Consider the following 8204-nt stretch of genomic DNA (forward strand, 5'->3'; position numbering starts at 1 on the left):
TTTTTTTTTTTTTTTGGTGGAACCAGGGACCGAACTCGGGACCTTGCACTTGTCCTACAGTATATGTTGACTAGATAATTAAGAATAGGCAAGTCTGTCTTTGAAAAGTTATTTTACTTTGTTGCTGTTCATTTTGTTAGCTAAGATATTGTGATACTGTAATAGCAGTAGCATTTATCACAATAACCTTATGACTGCATTTCTAAATGTTCAAAGACCTGCTGCTATTTTGACTCCCACCTATCAAGAGTGAATGGCATTAGACATAATAAAGAGTGATTCATTTTGGAAATGAAGTTTTTGATGTCCAGAAAAGGTAACTGGCCCAATCAGAGTAGTTATCCTGCTAATTCCTAGAGTAATACAGCATATCCCAATTCTGTTCCTGTAATAATCACAGGCTCAAAAATAGCTGTTGGATATAGTTTGAGAGCTTTCTTACATTGATTGATAGTCCACTAACCCTAGATCTAATAGTCAAAATCAGTGATACTTAGATTTATGTTTTTAGCGGAATAGCTCTTCAGGGAAAGTCATTCAGAAGTCCAGTATGGAACACCTATAAAAAGAGAAGTAGCCAAAACAATACAGTGGCTAGGGCACCCACTTCCCCTGCCCTCTTCTCTTTTTCTCCCATCCCCAGAGCAATTCAGGAGGTGCATGCAAGAAAGAAGTTTTAGATTTCTGTTATGCATAATAATTAAGGAACCTTAATCTTTAGTCTACTAGATTTCACATACTTCAATGAACATAATAAGGATATAGTTTTTAAATTTTCTCCCAAAGCTATAGATTTTCTGTTAAATCTAGTTAACTTTCTAAAACTTACTGAATTCTCTATGTCTTTTTTTTTTTATTTTTAATCGGTTTCAAGGTCTCACTACATAGCTTGGACTCGAAGTGATCCTCCTGCTGTCAGCCTCCCCAGCACTGGGATTACAAGCATATGCCACTACAGCCCAGACTCTTGGGGCAGGGCTGGCATGACATGTGGTGCTGGGATTAAATCACAGTCCCTGTATTTGTCTAAGCAGGTGCTTTAGTCCACTGTGCTATCTTGCCGACCCTAATTCTCATTTTACCACCCATTATCTTTTAAATCAAAAATGTTCAGTCCTCAGGTCTTAAGTTTCAGTCTCTAGTGCCCTTACTGATTCTATGAAAGAACTTTGACTTCTAGATATAAATTTTAACAGTTTTAGGATCAGTTTTGAGTACTGATTTTCATACATAGATGTAACTTTAAAGGATGATGCTTGTAAGTTGTAGTATTACTTGGACTCTATCCTTGTTATTTATCTTGCTTCAAGTCAACATGTGCAGTACTTTTTAATTGACTTTGTTGATATGTGCTCAAAAAATTCAGTGAATGACTGCATTTTCTTTTGAATTTATTACAGTAAATCGTATATTGACATTTATCCCTGTCAAAATACTCCCCCTCACTTCTAACGTGCATTTTTTTTCTTTTTTTGGTTAAAGGTCTTATTATATAGTTCATTTAGGCTGGTCTTCAGCTCGCTATGTACGTTAGCATCAAATTCAGCAGTCCTTCTGCCTCACCCTCCTGAGTGCTGAGATTACAGGTGTGCACCATCATACCCAGCAATCCTGTCAATCTTGCCACTTTTGAAGCAGTTCTGAAAGTCCTCTTTTGTGAATATTTTTTCATATCCCATGGAAATATAGGCCTATAAAGATACAGTGTGTGACTTGTAGCTTTTCCCCAAAGTCAGTATGACTGTGAAAGTTAAATGTTTTGAAGCAATTTGGAACACTAAGGCAGCCAGGACAGTAAAACTAAAGACTCTAATGAAAAAGGACTTGCAGAGCTTATTCAGAAATTGCCAAGAACAGTGGGATAAGTAAACTATGCTTGAAGCAAGGAGTAGTTTGGTTGTTTGTTTTGTATATTTAGTACAGGGCCTCACTACACAGATTGACTCATTGTGATCCTGTTTTCAGCCTCCCAAGCTCTGGGATTACAGGCTTGTGTCACCACGCCCTATCTCAATCGCCTTCTCAGCAGGCCTTGGGGGGGAGGGGCAGCACAGCATGCCAAAATTGAACCCCTGTCCTTGTACATGGCTAAGCAGACACTTTAGTCTGCTGAGCTATCTGGCTGTCCTTAAGCTGTAGTATTTTGATGGGGATGAAATGCAAGGTTTTTTTTACTGTAATAAAGGGGATTTAGTCAAAAATAACTCTCCCGCTCACAAAATGGTAGGAAATGTTTCCTAGTCATGTTTCAGATAAGTAATTAATATCTGGAATAATTTTTGATTTCTTACAGCTAAAAAGTAGGTAACCCCATTAAAAAGGATAAAGGGGGGCCTGGGAGATAGCTTAGTAGAATAAGCGCTTGCCTGGCAAGCACAAGGTCCTGAGTTCAATCCCCGGTACCACAAAAAAAAAAAAAAAAAAAAAAAAAAAAGGATAAACGATGTAAAGAGAGATGTATAAAGGCCAATAGTGAAAATCAAACTCACAATGAGTCATATCATTTAGTATGGCTATTATCAAAGAGCAAGACTAACAGACCTTAACAAGGTTGTATAGAAAGTAAGCCCTTGTGATCTATTCATAGAACATAAAATATGACCACTATGCACAAAACAATTCATAGAAGGTACAAACAGTCCAAATGTCCTATAGGCAACATTAATAAAACATTGTATATACATAAAATCTGCTATAAAAATTGAAATTGTAGTACATGCTTTAAGTTGGATATGCCATAAAAACATTTTGCTGAATGAAAGAATCTAATTACAAAAAGATAAATATAGGATACTTTATATATTGTGTTAATCCATTTTGTTGTAACCACAGACTAATTTATTAAGGATTAGCGTTTATTTGGCCTTGCTGTGAAAGCTAGAAAGTTTTGAGATTGGCCTCTGAATCTTGTGAGGTCCATTATGCTATTGAAGGACTCTGTGGTCTCCTGGTGGTTCAGGATAGCACATGGTATGGCAGATCATTCTAGTCTAGATCTGTCCTCTTGTAAAGCCACAAAGCTGTTTTATTATCCCAGACCTGTCCTTTTGGCTTCATTTAAATTACTTTCCAATGTTCTAACCTTCAAACTCCATAGTTGGATGAAGTTTTTGTTATCTTTTTTTTTTTTTTTAAGTACAGGGTCTCATTACACAGACCAGACTCATAATGACCCTCCTATTTTCAGCCTCTGAAACACTGGGATCACAGGCTCATACCACCAGCCCCATCTCAAAATCACCTTCTCAGCACACCTTGGGGGCGGGGCCAGCATACACACTGGGGATGGAACTGGCCCCTGAGTCTGCCTAAGCAGGCACTTTAATCCACTGAGCTATGTGACCAGCTGTAGTTTGTGGTATCTTATACTTCACAGTAGACATTAAATTTGAACATGAGTTTTAGTGGAAATTTTAAAACCATAGCAGTAGCAGTACATAGATAAATTTATTGAGACAAAGTAGAATAGGATTTTTTAGGGACTAGATAAGGGAGTTATGGGTACAATTTCAAGTTGAGATGATAAAAATTCTGGAAATGGATGATTGCATAGCATTGCAAATGTACTCGTTATTACAGAATTGCACACTTAATGATGATTTAAGTTTTAGGTTATTTAAATTTTATCAATAAAATATCTGTAGGATTAGGTTTCTTTGGAAAAATTAGAACCTCTGGCGTTGCTAGAGCCTCATGATTATGAAAATGAAGATATATATGACATGTATACGTCTACCTAGCCTTGTATGAATTGGAATCTGGAATAAATAGGCATGAGTGGTGCTCAGGAAAAAATGATTTACATTTATCTAAGGAGGTCATATTTCAGCAGCCAATTCTGAGGAATGCTTAGATGAAATTTATCCATTACAAGCTTTGCCTCCCTTTTTCTTATAATCCCCTTGGGAATCCTGTGGAAATTGTAGCTGTAGCTGTTTAAAATATTTTCACAACTCTCCCATTATGTAGATGGATTATTAAGGAGTAATGATTTATTTCTGCTTAATATTTAGTGTTTTATGTAGCATAACAAGAAAGTGAGAGAGAGCACTATAACGTTTTTCTATTTAATTTCCTGACCTGTATATGTGTGATGTTCAGTGACATTGTTTTTGGCACATGTGTTTATAAAATTCAGGCATTTAAGCAGTTGTTCACAAACATTACAGTGAGGAGATTGTCTTCAGTCTTGCTCATGAGAGTAAAGGATCTTTTCCTCTACTAATCCTCTGGAGAAGGTGTTCTGATATAATGATTTTTTAATATACTTTTATTTTGAAGAGTAAAAATGAAAGCAAGAACAAAACCCAGAAACAAAAAAAGAAACAGGGTAACATACAACAATACTTAAGTTACAGATTTTTGAAACAAGAATAGCTGATTAGCAGTGGTTGATGTATTATTTATTTTTATCATCAAATCTGTTGCTCAAATTAATAGATATAGTTAGGTAAGATTCGATATATGATTGAATATTACTGCTTCCTTTCACGAAATCTCAAATTTTTGTTGTTGTCTCTTTTTCTTTCATTTATTACCTTTTTTAAAAAAATTTTGTTTTAAACAGAGTATAGTAATAATTGACATGACATTAGAAATGGTACACATTTAGAAGACCGAGATGACAGGTATTAAAGCATGATTTTTGTATTACACAGTGCTGTCCTCAATGTAGTTGCTTAGTTTGCAGATATCAGCGTACAGAGTTAGTCAAGTTGAAAATTCTACACATTAACTGGTATTTTCAAAAAGCTGATGGAAATACTTGGTACAACCACCTCATCCATCCTGTACCTATGCTTGCATGTTTTTCCTCCTGCCTTTTTTCCTATCTTTTCTCCTCTCCTCTTCCCTATATTCTTTTTTTTCCCCCCATTTTACTGTATCTGTTATACCTTTCAGGTTTGATTTCTTCTTTTGGGTTCTTAGACTACAGAGACAATACGATATTTACACACGTGTCTGATTTATTTCACTTAGGAGTATAACCTCTAGTTGCCTCCACTATGCCTATGAAGGCATCGAGTTTCTCTTTCTTTATAGGTGAAGAATACTCCATTGTATAAAAATGCCACATCTTTTTCATCCATTCCTCAGGTGATAGGTATTTTGGTTGGTTCTAAGATTTGGCTATGATAAATTGTGCTGCTATGAACATGGGTACACATATATCACTATGGTATGATGCTTTCAGTTGTTTTAGGAAAATACCCAGAAGGAGAATAGCTGGATTGAATGGGATTTCCAGTCCTAGTTTTTTTGAGGAGTCTTCACACTGATTTCCATAGTAGTTATACCAGTCTATATTCCCACCAGAAGTGGAGAAGGGTACCTTTTTCCCCACAGCCTCTCCACCATTTGTTATTAGTTGATTTCATTATGATAGCCATTCTTTCTGGGGTGAGATGGTATCGCAGTGTTGTTTTAATTTGCATTTCTCAAATGGCCAGTGATGTGCAGCATTTTTTCATTTGTCTCTTATATTTCTTCCTCTGAGAAATTTGCATTCATCTCAGAAGCCCATTTTTAGATTGGGTCTTTAAATATTGAGGCCCTAATTTTTTTATATATTCTAGATAGACCTTTTTTTTTTTTTTTAAGAAGACCTTTGAATGATTATTGGCTAATATCTTTTCCAAATTTGTGAGTTGTCTTTTTCACTCTGTAGGTGATTGCTTTTGACGTGCAGAAACTTCTAAAGAAGAGTAGGTCTTGGTTGTTGATTCGCTGAAGTATTTCATGTGCAGCTTGATTTTTGTTCATAAAATGTTTGCCTACCCCTATGTCTTCAAGATTTCCACCTACTTTCTCATCCAGGAGATTTAGTGTTTCTATTTTAATGTTTAGATCTTTAATCCATTCTGACTTTTTTAGTTTAGTGCATGGTGATAGATGTGGGTCTAGTTTTAGTTTTTCGGCATGTGGAGAGCCAGTTTTTCCAACACCATTTCTTAAAGAGGCTGTCTTTCTTCCAGTACTCATGTTTGGCCCCTTTGTTGAACACACGATGGCTGAGTGTGTTTGTAGTTGTATGTGAATCTTCTGATCTGTTCCATTGACCCTCAGGTGTATTTTTTTGCCAGTAACATTCTGATTTTGGGGCTGGAGAGATGGCTCAGTGGTCTAAAGCACCTACTTGGAACAAGCTTGGCAAGGCATCAGGGACCGCGGTTCAATCCCCCAGCACCACATGCCAGCCAGCCCCGCCCCCTGGTGGGCTGAGCTGGCCACACACACACACCTCCCTCTCTCTCTCTCTCTCTCTCTCTCTCATAATAATAAAATAAAAAAAAATTAAAAAAAAAACAAAAAAAAAACATTCTGATTTTATCACAGTAGCTTTGTAGTATAATTTCAACTCAGAGATTATAGTGCCTCCTACCTTGCCTTTGTTGCCCAGTATTGCCTTTGCTATTTTAGATCTTTTCTGGTTCCAAATAAATTTTAGGAATGTTTCTTCTAGATATATGAGGTATGTTGGTGGTATTTTGATAGGGATTTCATTGAATCTGTTTAGCAATTTTGAGAGTATGACCATTTTCACAATGGTGGTTCTTTGTAGCGAGGAACAAAGAATATCCATTTTCTGAAGTCCTGTTCAATCTTTTTTTCAGAGTACTATAATTTTCATTGTAAAGATCTTTTACTTTCTTAGATTAATTCCTAGGTACTTTATTTTTTGAATACTATTGTGAAGGGTTTTGTTTCTCTAATTTCTCTCTCAGTGTGTTATCTGTGTAGAGGAATGTTATTGACTTTTGAGTATTCACTTTATAACAGGCTATGCTTCTGAATTTGTTCATTCTAGGAGCTTCTTGTAGACGTTGTTGGTTCTTCCAAGTACAGTAACATGTCATCTGCAAATAATGATACTTTAACTTTTTCTTTACCTATTCTTATTCCTTTTATTTCTCTCTCTTGTCTAATGGCTCTAGCTAATGAGTCCAGAACTATATTGAATAGGAGTGGTGATAGAGGACATCCTTGTCTTGTACTGTACTCCAGAGTTAAAAGATTTGTTTTTCCCCATTTAGAATTATATTTGCAGTTGGATTGTCATACATGTCTTTTATCAGATTAAGGTAGAAGCCATCTATTGCAGTTTTCTGTAGGGCTTTGATCATGAATGAGTGTTGGACTTTGTCAAAAGCCTTTTCTGCATTAATGGATATGATCATGTTGTTTTTGGTTTTGGCTGTATTGATGTAGTGTATTACATTTATAGATTTTCAAATATTGAACCATCCTTGCATCGCTGGTATGAATGCTACCTGGTCATGGTGTATAATTTTGATGATGTGCTATATTCTATTTGCTAGGATTTTATTGAGGAATTTTGCATCTGTGTTCATGGAGATTGGCCTGTATTTCTCTTTTTTTGGTTGAATTTTTCTCTAGCTTTGGTATCAGTGTAATACTTGCCTCCAAGAATGATTTTGGTAGTATTGCTTCCTTTTCAACTTCATTGAAGAGTTTGGAGAGTATTGGAATTAAATATATACATTCCCTGTAGAATTTAGCAGTGAATATATGTATACCTGGGTCTTTCTTTGTCGATAATTTTATTACATTTTCAATTTCATTGGCTGATAACGGGTTATTCAGAATTTTTATATTTTCTTGAGTCTAGGTAATTTGTACCTGTCTAGAGGCTGTTCATTCTGTGTCTTCAGTTCTGTGAGCATAAAGATTTTCAAGTAACTATTGATATTTGTATTTCCACAAAGTCTGTATTAATTTCTCCCTGTTCCTTCCTCATTGCTTGAATTTGAGAGTTGTTTTTGTTTGTTTGTTTGTTTGTTTGTTTGGGGGCTGTTTATTTGGATGAGGTTACCTAGGAGTTTATCAATTTTATTTAATCTTTCAAAGAACCAGGGTTTTTTTAAAATTAATTTTATTGAGAAATAGCAATGAGACAGTTTCAAAACAGGTCAGTAGGACAGTTACAATAATTAATACATTCCATGTTGTTGTCTTTGTAGTGGTTATTCATAGTACAAGATGCAGACATGATTATCCTGTCCGAACCAGCTTTTTGATTCTTTTGTATTGTTTTTTCTCAATTGTATTAATTTCTGCTCTGATTTTTATGATTTCCTCCTGTCTTTGAGCCATGGGGTTGGTTTCCTCTTCTTTTTCCAGAAGCTTGAGGTGCAGCATTAGGGTATATATTTCTTCTCATTCTGTTTTCCTAATGTTCACAT

At 35.6% G+C, this 8204-nt stretch overlaps 1 protein-coding gene across 2 annotated transcripts in view; it reads left to right on the forward strand.

Annotated features, from left to right (window-relative positions):
* Positions 1-8204, forward strand: part of Dbf4 (DBF4 zinc finger) — a 31158-nt gene that overhangs the window by 1966 nt on the left and 20988 nt on the right. The gene's annotated exons all lie outside the window — the stretch shown is intronic.

The sequence above is a fragment of the Octodon degus genome, unplaced genomic scaffold (assembly GCF_000260255.1).
Source record: "Octodon degus isolate 3935 unplaced genomic scaffold, OctDeg1.0 scaffold00323, whole genome shotgun sequence".
Taxonomy (NCBI): Eukaryota; Metazoa; Chordata; class Mammalia; order Rodentia; family Octodontidae; genus Octodon; species Octodon degus.